The following is a 12076-nucleotide window of genomic DNA, read 5'->3' on the forward strand; positions in this document are numbered from 1 at the left end:
AGACAAAGGTCTGAAAGAGAAGGAGGAGGGGAGGACTTCAAGCCAGACTATAACACTAGTGTATGAGATTTCCTCTACCCAGCACCTTGTTAGCAAATGTATAGCTGCTGGTGTACAAGATGGAAGATGGAAGGGCAAGATTGCTGTATCAGAGGGAAATGAGAAATTTTTGCATTCGATTTTTCATGGAAACATGGCTCACTCTGGACATGCCGACTATGTTGGTAAGACCCGAGTGCTTCTCGATACATTGAATGAACCAGACTGCTGATTCAGAGAAGGCTAATGGGCTTCATGATAAACTCTTTGTGGTGCTTGATGCAACAGTCTTGTTGCACTCTTGTTCCCCTGATATGGAACATCTAATAATTCAGTACCAACTATTTTACTTACCAAGAGCGTTCTCCTCTGTGATCCTGACCACAGTTTACATACCACCAAATATAACATTAAGCAGGCATTCAAGGTACTGAGTGCTGCCATCAGGAAACAAGAAACAGCTTCTTCAATCAGGGACTTCAATCAGGCTTTTTTGAAAAACTCTCTGCCCAATTATCATCAAATATATCACCTGCTGCACATTCGACCACTGCCATACTGCAATTAGGAATGCCTACTGTTCCATGCCTAGATCACATTTGGGGAAATCTGATTACTTGCATGTCCTCAACCTGCTTGCATACAGGCAGAGGCTAAAGAGCAAGGCTCCATAGACAAAGACAATGAAGACATAGTCACGAGAGGCAGAGGAGTGATTACAGAATGCTTTGGGTCAGTGGACTGGCCTGAGTTCAAGTTTCCATCAGCGGATCTGAATGAGTACACTACAGTTGTCACAGACTCTATAAAAATAGTTATAGATAAGTGTAGTCCCACAAAGAGTCTTCTCCAACCAGAGGCCCTGTATGAACCATGAGATCTGTAATCTGCTGAGGGTCAGATCAGCGGAATTCAGGTCTGACAATCAAGTAAGATTCAGGAATCCAGGTACAATATCTGGAAAGCCATCTCATGTGCGAAGTGGCAATTCTGGACCAAACTTGAATCATTGAAGGATGCTTGACAGTTGTGGCAGGGCTTAAATGCTATCACCTCCTACAGTGAACCCAAGCGACATACTGTAGGTGACAACAAGGCTTCACTCCCAGATGAGTTCAATGTCCTTTATGCTCGATTTCATCATCAAAATATGAATTCCCAAAGCCCCTGATGACCTTGTGATTTCAGTCTCTGAGGTCGATGTGAGAGCATCCTTTAGGAGCGTGAACCCACCAAAAGTGTCTAGTGCAGGTGGTTATACCTATCCAAGTACTAAAGATCTGTGTTGATCAACTGGCTGGAGTGCTCAACAATATCTTTAACCTCTCGCTTCAGCAGTCCGAGGTACTACCTGCTTCAAGCAGGTTTCAATTATTCCAGTGCCTAAGAAGAATGTGGTAAACTGCTTCAAGTACTATTATCTAGTAGCACTATGTTAAAATGCTTTGAGAGTTTGGTGATGAAACATATCACCTATCACTTATGACCTTATATTTTTCCTACCCTCCCCCCACCTTATTCTGACCTCGTCTTTTTTCTCTAGTCCTGATGAAAGGCCTCAGCCTGAAATGTTAATTGTTTACTCTTTTCCATAGATGCTGCCTGGCCTGCTGAGTTCATCCAGCATTTTGTGTGTGTTGCTTGGATTTCCAGCATCTGCAGATTTTCTCTTGTTTGTTACAGCAGCGCCTCTGCTTTCTTGGAAGATTGTGAAGATCTGGCACATCACGTAAAATTTTGACAGGCTTCTAAAGGTGTGTGGTGGAGAGTGTATTGACTGGTTGAATCACAGCCTGGTACACATGTAAACACTAATGCCCTTAAATAGAAAAGCCAGCAAAAATTAGAAGATACAGTCCAGTCCATCATGGCTAGAACTCTCCCCACCATTGAGCACATCTACACAGAGTGATGTCACAGGAAGCCAGCATCCATCATCAAGGACCCCCACCATGCAAGTCATGCTTTCCTCTCGCTGCTGCTTTGAGGAAGAAGGTATTGGGGCCTCAGGACCTACACCGAGGGGAACAGTGATGACCCCTCAACCATCATGCTTTCGAACCAGAGGGGATAAATTCACTCTACTTCACTCACCCCATCACTGAACTGTTCCCACAACCTATACACTCATTTTCAAGGACTCTTCATTTCCTGCTCTCATTATTCTTTATTTATTATTATTATTATTGCTCTATTCTCTTTCTCTCTGTCTTTCTTGTTCTCTTTCTTTCTGAAAGCCCCTGGTTTCCTTGGCTGCGTAAGTCTAGGGAAGACACTTGTCAGTCCTGCCAAACGCGTGAGATTGAGACGGCTCTCCCACCTCAAACCCAGGTTTGTGTGGATGCTGTGTAACTTGCTAGCCTTTTACAAACTACTGCCACAAAATGACAGACAGTACACAGCAAATGATTACAGGAATTATATTTATGAACCTTAACTTAACTAAAGGGTTAGTAAAGATAAACAAAAAGCAAAGGGCCCATTTTAATTAAACAAGTGCACAATTAATTAATTGAACATGTGCACAAGTTGGAGGTCAATGTTTCACATTATTCACCGACCCTCTGTCGATCATCGCCCCCCTGGCTTTATTGAATCACGGTCCCGCTCCGGGTCAAAGCCTACGACCTGTTCTCTCCAATGTCTTCTCTCTTCATCTCCCGCCGAACAAGAGCCCCAAGCCTAACCTTAGTGGTCTCGCACCAGAAAAACCTCCCCTCAGTTCTGCCATCCTAATTGGATGGCACACATTCCTCGTCATCCCCTATCTTCAACAATAACCCAAACCGGCTAACATCAGAACAGACTGCATTTGCAAAACTGCTAAATGAAATGCATACAGCGTAACAGTAAAAATGTAAACTAGGGCATTACATATCTGTATTTGCATAGGTTGTTGTCTTTTGTGCATTGGTTAGTTGTCCTCCCTGTTGGGTGTGGTCTTACTGATTCTATTGTGTTTCTTGTGAATGTCCGCAAGAAAATACAATTCAGTATTATATATGGTGACATATAAGTACTTTGATAATAAATTTACTTTGAACATTAACATAGACTTTCCCTTCATCCAACTGTTAGAACTGGGATATTTTCTCAACTGCTCAGAAAGTGAAGCAGTCCATGCCTTCATGCAGCAACGGCTAGATATAGTAGTGCGTTGCTGATAAGTGCAAGTATACTCATGCCACAGAAGTGTAAGGTGTTTTCCATCTCCAACCAGAGAGAAATGAACCAACTGTCGTTGTCATTCACCAGCATTAGCATTACTGTGTCCCATCAACCATCAGACAGGCATTCAATTGGACTGATCATATAGAAACATAGAAACATAGAAACATAGAAAATAGGTGCAGGAGTAGGCCATTCGGCCCTTCGAGCCTGCACCGCCATTTATTATGATCATGGCTGATCATCCAACTCAGAACCCAGCCTTCCCTCCATACCCCGTGACCCCTGTAGCCACAAGGGCCATATCTAACTTCCTTTTAAACATAGCTAATGAACTGGCCTCAACAGTTTGCCTAATTGGATGGCACACATTCCTCGTCATCCCCTATCTTCAACAATAACCCAAACCGGCTAACATCAGAACAGACTGCATTTGCAAAACTGCTAAATGAAATGCATACAGCGTAACAGTAAAAATGTAAACTAGGGCATTACATATCTGTATTTGCATAGGTTGTTGTCTTTTGTGCATTGGTTAGTTGTCCTTATATATGGTGACATATAAGTACTTTGATAATAAATTTACTTTGAACATTAACATAGACTTTCCCTTCATCCAACTGTTAGAACTGGGATATTTTCTCAACTGCTCAGAAAGTGAAGCAGTCCATGCCTTCATGCAGCAACGGCTAGATATAGTAGTGCGTTGCTGATAAGTGCAAGTATACTCATGCCACAGAAGTGTAAGGTGTTTTCCATCTCCAACCAGAGAGAAATGAACCAACTGTCGTTGTCATTCACCAGCATTAGCATTACTGTGTCCCATCAACCATCAGACAGGCATTCAATTGGACTGATCATATACCGTGCATGCTCTGGCTGCAAGAACAGGTCTGAGGCTGGGTATCCTGTGAGGCCTGACTCACTACCAGGCAGCTTTCACCTTTTACAGTATACAAGGACCAAGATGGAATATTCCTTGTTCATCTTTTAATCCATGTGCGGTAGGGAGCGCACTGACACACGGAATGACAGTGTGGTACTCCAGCTGCAGCAAGACAGATCACAAAGCACTCCAGTGGGTGATTAGTAAAAACCTCAGCACATCATTGGGACTCAAGTACCAGACCTGGAGACAAACTATAACTCTCGATGCCTACGTCACACTCATAACATCATTAAAGACCTATTCCCATCCCGGACACTGTCTGTTCAATCTCCAGCCATGTGATAGGAGTACAGAAACATCTTAGCCAAGACAGTAAGACTAAAAAAAATGTTTCTTTCCAAGGGCTATTGTGCAGCTGAATAATGCTACACCTTGGCTTGCCAATGGCCTTTGAGTACTCTGGACTATCAGTCACATATTGCATGTAAATATGGGATTATTTTTATTAGGCCGTACCACATGCATTGTAAATATTTGTTTTCCATGCTCTGGAGTAACACTGTAATCTCATTGTCTTAAGCAACGACAATAAAGTTTTATTCAATTCTATTCTAATGGGAGTAGGTTTAAGTATGATCAAGAGTTTTTTTGAAGAGTATTAGTGATAGCAGAATAGTAAGTGGAACTTTAGTAAGTTCCTTGACAAGGCCCCACTTGGGAGATTGATTCAAAACATCAGGCCCCATGAGTTTCAGGACCAGCTGGTGAAATGGATCCACAACGTACATGGCAATAGGGGTGGGAATGAGGGGGCGTGGGGCTGGAGTTTTTTTATTGGATACCTGTGACCAGCACTGTCCTAGGAGAACCAATGCTGTGGCCCTAGCTGTTTGATATATACTTGAATGATCTGAGAGGATGTAGGAAAGCATATTCAAAAGTTTGCAGATGAACCAAAGCTTGGTAGAACATAGAACAGTGTAGCACAATACAGGCCCTTCGGCCCACAAATGTGGAGGGTAGACATAGGCTGTTGAGTAACATCAATGTGCTGATGAAATGAGCTGGGAAATGGCAAGTGGAGCTTATTCCATAAATATTAGGTATAATTATTTTTGGAGTAGTAATGAATCTAGGATGTATACCAGAAATTGTAAGTCCCTGGGAATTACAGAGGATAAGCGCACCTTAGTTTAACCTCAAGTGATTCTGCTGATTCTGCAAATGCAGGAAATCTTGAGCAACTCAAACAAAATGCTGGAGGAACTCAGCAAGCTAGGCCGCATCTATGGAGGAGAATAAACTGTTGATGTCAAGGGTCAAGACTCTTCTTCAGGGCTTGAAAGGAAGGTGAAGGAGGGGTAGGAATACAAGCTGGCAGGAGATAGGTGAAACCAGGTGAAAGGGAGGTGTATGGGTTATAAGTGAAAGAGTTATAGGACTGAAGAAGAAGAAATCTTATAAGAGAGGACAGTGGACCATGGAAGAAATGGAAGGAAGAGGGAAACCAGAGCAAGGTGATGGGGAAATGAGGTGAGGAAATAGAAGGGGTGAGAGGGTAAACAGAATGGTGAATGGTAAAAGAGGGAAGGGAGGAAAAGAGGAGTAATTATTGGAAGTTAGAGGGATTGATGTTCCTGCCATCAGATCACCTCACTTCTGTTTGACAAAGAGGATGGAAATAAATATGGACTTGCCAACAAAATTTTCATCCTGTAAAGGGAAGAAAGAAATAGTAATTGTTAATTTTCAATCACTTCATTAGTTTAGGAGGAGAAGTTAAAGTTATCGAGTAGAGGACCTGTATTCTGAAAAAGTAGAAAGGAGTCTGTCAGATAGAAAAGTGTGGGTTATAAAAATTGATTCTCTTAAAATAAAGTGAAGGGTTATAACGTTATTAGAGATGAAGTTATTATGGTTGCCTGATTCCTATTTCCACAATGGAAATGAGGTTTGAATACATGTAGTGCTGACTCGGAAACAATCACTACTTGTTCTACACTTCACACCAGCAGTAATACAGAAACGTGGCATATTTTTGAAAGCTGTTAAAGTAGGACAAATTTACAGAGGTGAGAAAGCTATTTAAAGAAAATGAAAAGGCAAGTACCTGTAAAGTAACGATTAGTACACATAATATGCTTTATAGAAAGTTGTTGAAATAATCTGAAGAAATCGTGCGGGCAAACATTTAGCTTGCTAAAAGCACAGATGTAAAACATTTATGTAATATGGAGGTATCACATCAAAATTAAATTCTGTCATTGTAGATGGGGGAACACTGTTAACAATAGGGTTTTGGCAAGATTTTGACAAGTTTCTAAAAGAGGGATTAATGGCAAACCAAAGCATTCGCGGAGAAGCATAATGCTCAAGAGAAAATAATGTAAAAACAAGAAACACAGCAAAGATAAAAGAAGTATCTATCTAGATCAAATGAATATAAAGAAGATGAAACTGTACAAAAATATCTGAAATGGATTGTATCTTAATGACATCTTCATTAGTTGAATACTTCTCCATGATTCTAATAAAGAAGACATAGAAACATAGAAACATAGAAAACCTACAGCACAATACAGGCTCTTCGGCCCACAGAGTTGTGCTGAACATGGCCCTATCTTAGAAATTACTAGGCTTACCTATAGCCCTCTATTTTACTAAGTTCCATGTACCTTTCTAATAATCTCTTAAAAGACCCTAACTTATCTGCCTCCACCACTGTTGCTGGCAGCCCATTCCACGCACTCACCACTCTCTGAGTAAAAAGCTTGCCCCTGACATCTCCTCTGTACCAACGCCCCAGCACCTTAAACCTACGTCCTCTTGTGGCAACCATTTCAGCCCTGGGAAAAAGCCTCTGACTATCTGCACAATCAATGCCTCTCATCATCTTATACACCTCTACCAGGTCACCTCTCATCCTCCGTCACTCCAAGGGGAAAAGGCTGAGTTCACTCAACCTATTCTCATAAGGCATGCTCCCCAATCCAGGCAACATCCATGTCAATCTCCTATGCACCCTTTCTATGGATTCCATATCCTTCCTGTAGTGAGGCGACTAGAACTGAGCACAGTACTCCAAGTGGGGTCTAACCAGGGTCCTATATAGCTGCAACATTACCTCTCGGCTCCTAAATTCAATTCCGCGATTGATGAAGGTCCAACACAGAAAAAAAAATCCAAATTATAAAATAACCTAAAAACAGGAAAAGATTAAATATGGAAGACCAAGGGAAGAACAGTTTAAAGGAACTGAAGATAGATGCATTTTCATCAAGAGAGGTTGGAAGTAATGACCGTTGGGCAAGAAGGTAAAAGAGAGTGTATTAAATATAATCTAATTCCAAGGCAGAGTGAGTATAATTCCCACATGACAAGAGGTGGGTACTCAATGGTATTCTGAAGAGAGGTGGAGGATGACAGGACTCAGCACATATCCAGTGTTATCCATATGGTAAGGATAGGGGTTGGAGCAGGGGGTATCATGATTTTCAGTCTGCTATTGTGCTCAATCATTCCTTGCAACATCTCTGATTCTTCCACCGGCTGGGAGATGTAGTCATCTGGAATGATGTGGGTTGGCTACACAGTGGTGGCTGTGCATAATATCCAGTTACTAGTTCCATGCCTCCATTCACTTCATTGATGTCAACTATTAAAAGCAGAATAATGAGCTAAATGCTGCCCTGCTGGGAATGCTCACTAATCAGGCAACATCTGTGAGAAATGAAGCAGAATTAACATTTCAGGTCAATGGTCTTTCATCAGTGAAATGATTTGAATTTTAATCAAAGGACATTAACCTGAAACATTAATACTGCTTCCCAACTCGAAAGTGTTGTCTGGTATGCTAGGTAATACCAGCACTTCTGGTTTTAAGTAAATATCAAAAATGTATTACTTTGTAATCTCATGAATTGTTCAGATTTATGAGTAGATTTTCAACCTCTTGCAGAGGCATAAACCTGAAACATGATTTCATTCTTACAGATTTCTCCATAAAAACTGAAATAAATAAAAGCTAGATTAAGCAAATATGGGGAGTGGAACTTTATATTGAGTTTATTAAACTGGATGAATTAGGGATTGTGAGATAAATGCAGACAATGTGGTAATTTAATAAACTTCTGCACGACTTGCAATTGATCTAAAGAATATACAATATAATAAGGGAACGCACTGAAACAGAAGGAATAAATGGTTTTGTGTAAATGATTTTAATAACCTATTGTGGTGACAGGAGGATTCCTCAATAAATTGATGGGAATATTTAATGAAACTGATTTAAGGACAAGTTTGAGTTTGTTTGGATATTGGTCATTTCCGGTGCCAACTTGCACATTGTCATAATACTGTACAAGTTTTGTTTTCTACCTTGTGACTTTATACAGAACTTTATGAGGTGCTCTCAACTCAGGAGCCTCAGTATTAGGATGGGCTGAGAAGTAACTTCTTTGACTTGGCAGTGAACTAGATGCTGTATCTTTCTTGCGGGTCAACCAGTCTGACTTCTCAGCCTGCATAATGGATAATGGAATTAGCACTGAATCTAAGTATGGAGCATACTTGTACTGAGAATCCCTTGGCTTTATTAGGAAAAGCTGCCCCTGTGGCATGATCCCCTTCAAAGTTACTGATCTTTAACAGAGAATTGAACATTTTATTATTTCTTTATTCCATGTACTGAAATTAATTTCAAACTCAAGTTGATTGTCACAAAACCATGCACATGAATACAGCTAAACAACACATTGTTCCTCTGGAGCTAAGGTGTAAAACATAGACAATATAGTCACATACAGCACATACAGCTATGATTCAGCGCATAGAGACACAAAATATTAATAGCACAAGTCCCTGACTAGCATAGCCTGAAGATTGACAGGTTGACATAAATGTGAGGTGCATGTTTATGTAAGGCAGTACGATGTTACTGGCACTCATAATAAAACAAGTAGTAATATAAATATGTTACCAATAAAAAGTGGGGTATGGTAGGGCATTTCAACAGGGTGTACATGTATACAGGGTGTTAAGAGGTCCAATAGCCTGGGGGAAGAGGCCGTTAGCCAGTCTGACAGCTCTGGTTATCATGCAGTGATACCTTCTACCTGACACAGCAGTTCAAAGAGATTGTGGAAAGGATGGGAGGGGTCTTTGCAATGTTGGAGATACTACATATGCAGCAATTCTGATATATGTCCTGAATGGCAGGGCAGAGAGACCCTGGTCATGTTTTCAGTAATCTCACTATCTGTCTTGTGATCTGATACATTGCAGCCCCCAGATGAGACAATGATACAGCTGATTTGGATATTCTGAATGGTGCTCCAGTACAATGTGCTGAGAAAGCATTGAAGGTATTTTGTAACAATTTAATTCTATTTGAACAGTTTTAAATTTAATTTAAAGTTTTAAGAATTATATAACAAACAGTGAAATGCTTTGTAATAGAGCAGGGGTCCCCAATCTTTTGCGCACCGCAGACTGGTTTAATATTGACGATATACTTGCGGACCAGCCGGGGGGGTGGGGGGGCGGTGGTTGTTCAAGTTCAACAGTGCATGACAGGGAATGAGGAAAGGTGCAGCTGACTCATATTGTTTCATATCGCCAAATCACATCACTTCTTCGCGGCCCGGTAGCACATGCTCACTGCCTGGTGGTTGGCGACCACTGTACTAGAGAATTCTTGAAGTAGAAGTCATAGTCATAGTCATAGTCATACTTTATTGATCTCGGGGGAAATTGGTTTTCATTGCAGTTGCACCATAAATAATTAAATAGTAATAAAACCATAAATAGTTAAATAGTAATATGTAAATTATGCAAGGAAATAAGTCCAGGACCAGCCTATTGGCTCAGGGTGTCTGACCTTCCAAGGGAGGAGTTGTAAGTTTGATGGCCACAGGCAGGAATGACTTCCTATGATGCTCTGTGTTGCATCTTGGTGGAATGAGTCTCTGGCTGAATGTACTCCTGTGCCCACCCAGTACATTATGTAGTGGATGGGAGACATTGTCCAAGATGGCAATCAACTTGGACAGCATCCTCTTTTCAGACACCACCGTCAGAGAGTCCAGTTCCATCCCCACAACATCACTGGCCTTACGAAAGAAGGGGGAGAAATCACCACTGGATATTAACATTAATCCCATGCTGTTGATTCTCCTGCATGGACCTTGTGGTGGCTAAGAATATAATTTCTGCGCATTTAGGCCATTACAGAAATATAGAGAACATTGAGTATAGCAATCAACAAATTCAACTGCAGGGTCTAATAAAGAATTGTGATACCTCCCTCCTCTTTCAAGTTATGATATTATTTTCTGTTAGTGCTGAATGTTTCTTCTTTGGCCTTTGTTTTTATACACAGTTATTTATTTTCTTTAGATTCACAGAAGTTACTTTTTAATAAAAACTGTTAGGAACCTCCACATATATTTATCTTCTCTCTTGGAAGTAAATGGACTTTTCATCAATAATGGACTGTTTCTTGAAAGCTTTCTAAGTATACATGGGATTATCTTCCTATATGTACTGCACTATTTCATTACTCATAAGATTGCCTAACTGTGTTTGGACTAGATGGCCATTTTCAGCCTATACTTTGAGCAGTGAATTGGTTGCACTATTTCCTTTAGTCAAGTAGAAAATGATTTAGCTCAAGGCTAGCTTTAAACAGTTATTGTTGCAATTCCATTTAAAGATCTTAATCTCCAGCAGTCCAATGATCAGTCATTGTAACAACTTTGAAACCTTAGAGTTTATATTAACAAATTAATTTCAGTATCATTCAATGAACATTAATTCATATTCTCCAAAAGCTTGTTCATTCTCATACATCATAACCAACATGGAGCAAAGGAAAACAGAAAACTCTGGGACGGACCTATCACTTAAAGACTGCTCAGATCAAATGACTTTTAAACATCTAACTGATGGAAACATGTGGTTACTGAGCTTGATTTGAAGAGCACCCTGGGTGGCAGCACTGCCAAGAAACTCCTTTGAGCCCAACGGAGCATCGCTGACTTCCTCAGATGTCCCAGGCATCAGGCTGCCTGCTGAGCCTGTACAGGTTAAGACCCAACAGTAACAAATAAGAAAAAAAAGGCCGTTAAGTCTTCAACAGTTCTGATGTGGTGTTATTGGTGCTTGAAATATTAACTCTACTCTACTCTCAGTAGATATTACCTAACCTGCTGAGTATTTCCCATAATTCCTGTTTCTCCTCTCCCACTTTTGGAAAGACAAAGGTAGACACAGTATTTTTACTTGACTGCATTCTGTTAGATAAGATGTTTTAAACAAATAAGAGTACTTTGAGTGCTTTAATTATTTAGTAAGTATTGATAATATTAAATTGTTTTTAAACAAGTTTGCAAACCATTTGTATATTTGTCAAGCACTACCTATTCTGAAGTTCAAAGTAACTTTATTATCAAAGTACATAAATAGCATGTACTTGCTACCTTAAGTTTCATTTTCTTGCAGGCATTTAAGTAAAATAGAAATACAATAGAATTTTACGAAAACACAATATATAAGCATACAAAGTGTCAATGTGCCAAAGAAGATGATCTGCAAATAAGGATAATCCAGAGAACATGAGTTGTAAAGATTTCTCGAAACTTAACAGACTTTCTGAAAATTGATCCAGCCTTCTGCATTCAGGCCATCTGCGTTATACTGCACTTTGCCATATTCAATGTTGTCGATCAGCTGATAGCTACCAGCTCATTGGAAGAATACATTTCATACTGGACTAGAAGATATGGCCTTAATCCAAGGCCAAACATCCACTGATCTCAGACAGCTCTTCGATTGGCAAAAGATTCAGTCCATTGTGTTCTGTATGAGGACAGCTTTTAAATAAACAATACAAATAGAAAAGTTTGTGTTCATTCAATAGTTTTCCTGTCAACAAGTATTCCACAGCATACAACTAAGAATGGAAAAGGTCTAAGGAGTATT

The sequence above is a fragment of the Mobula hypostoma genome, chromosome 17 (genome assembly GCF_963921235.1).
Source record: "Mobula hypostoma chromosome 17, sMobHyp1.1, whole genome shotgun sequence".
Classification (NCBI taxonomy): domain Eukaryota; kingdom Metazoa; phylum Chordata; class Chondrichthyes; order Myliobatiformes; family Myliobatidae; genus Mobula; species Mobula hypostoma.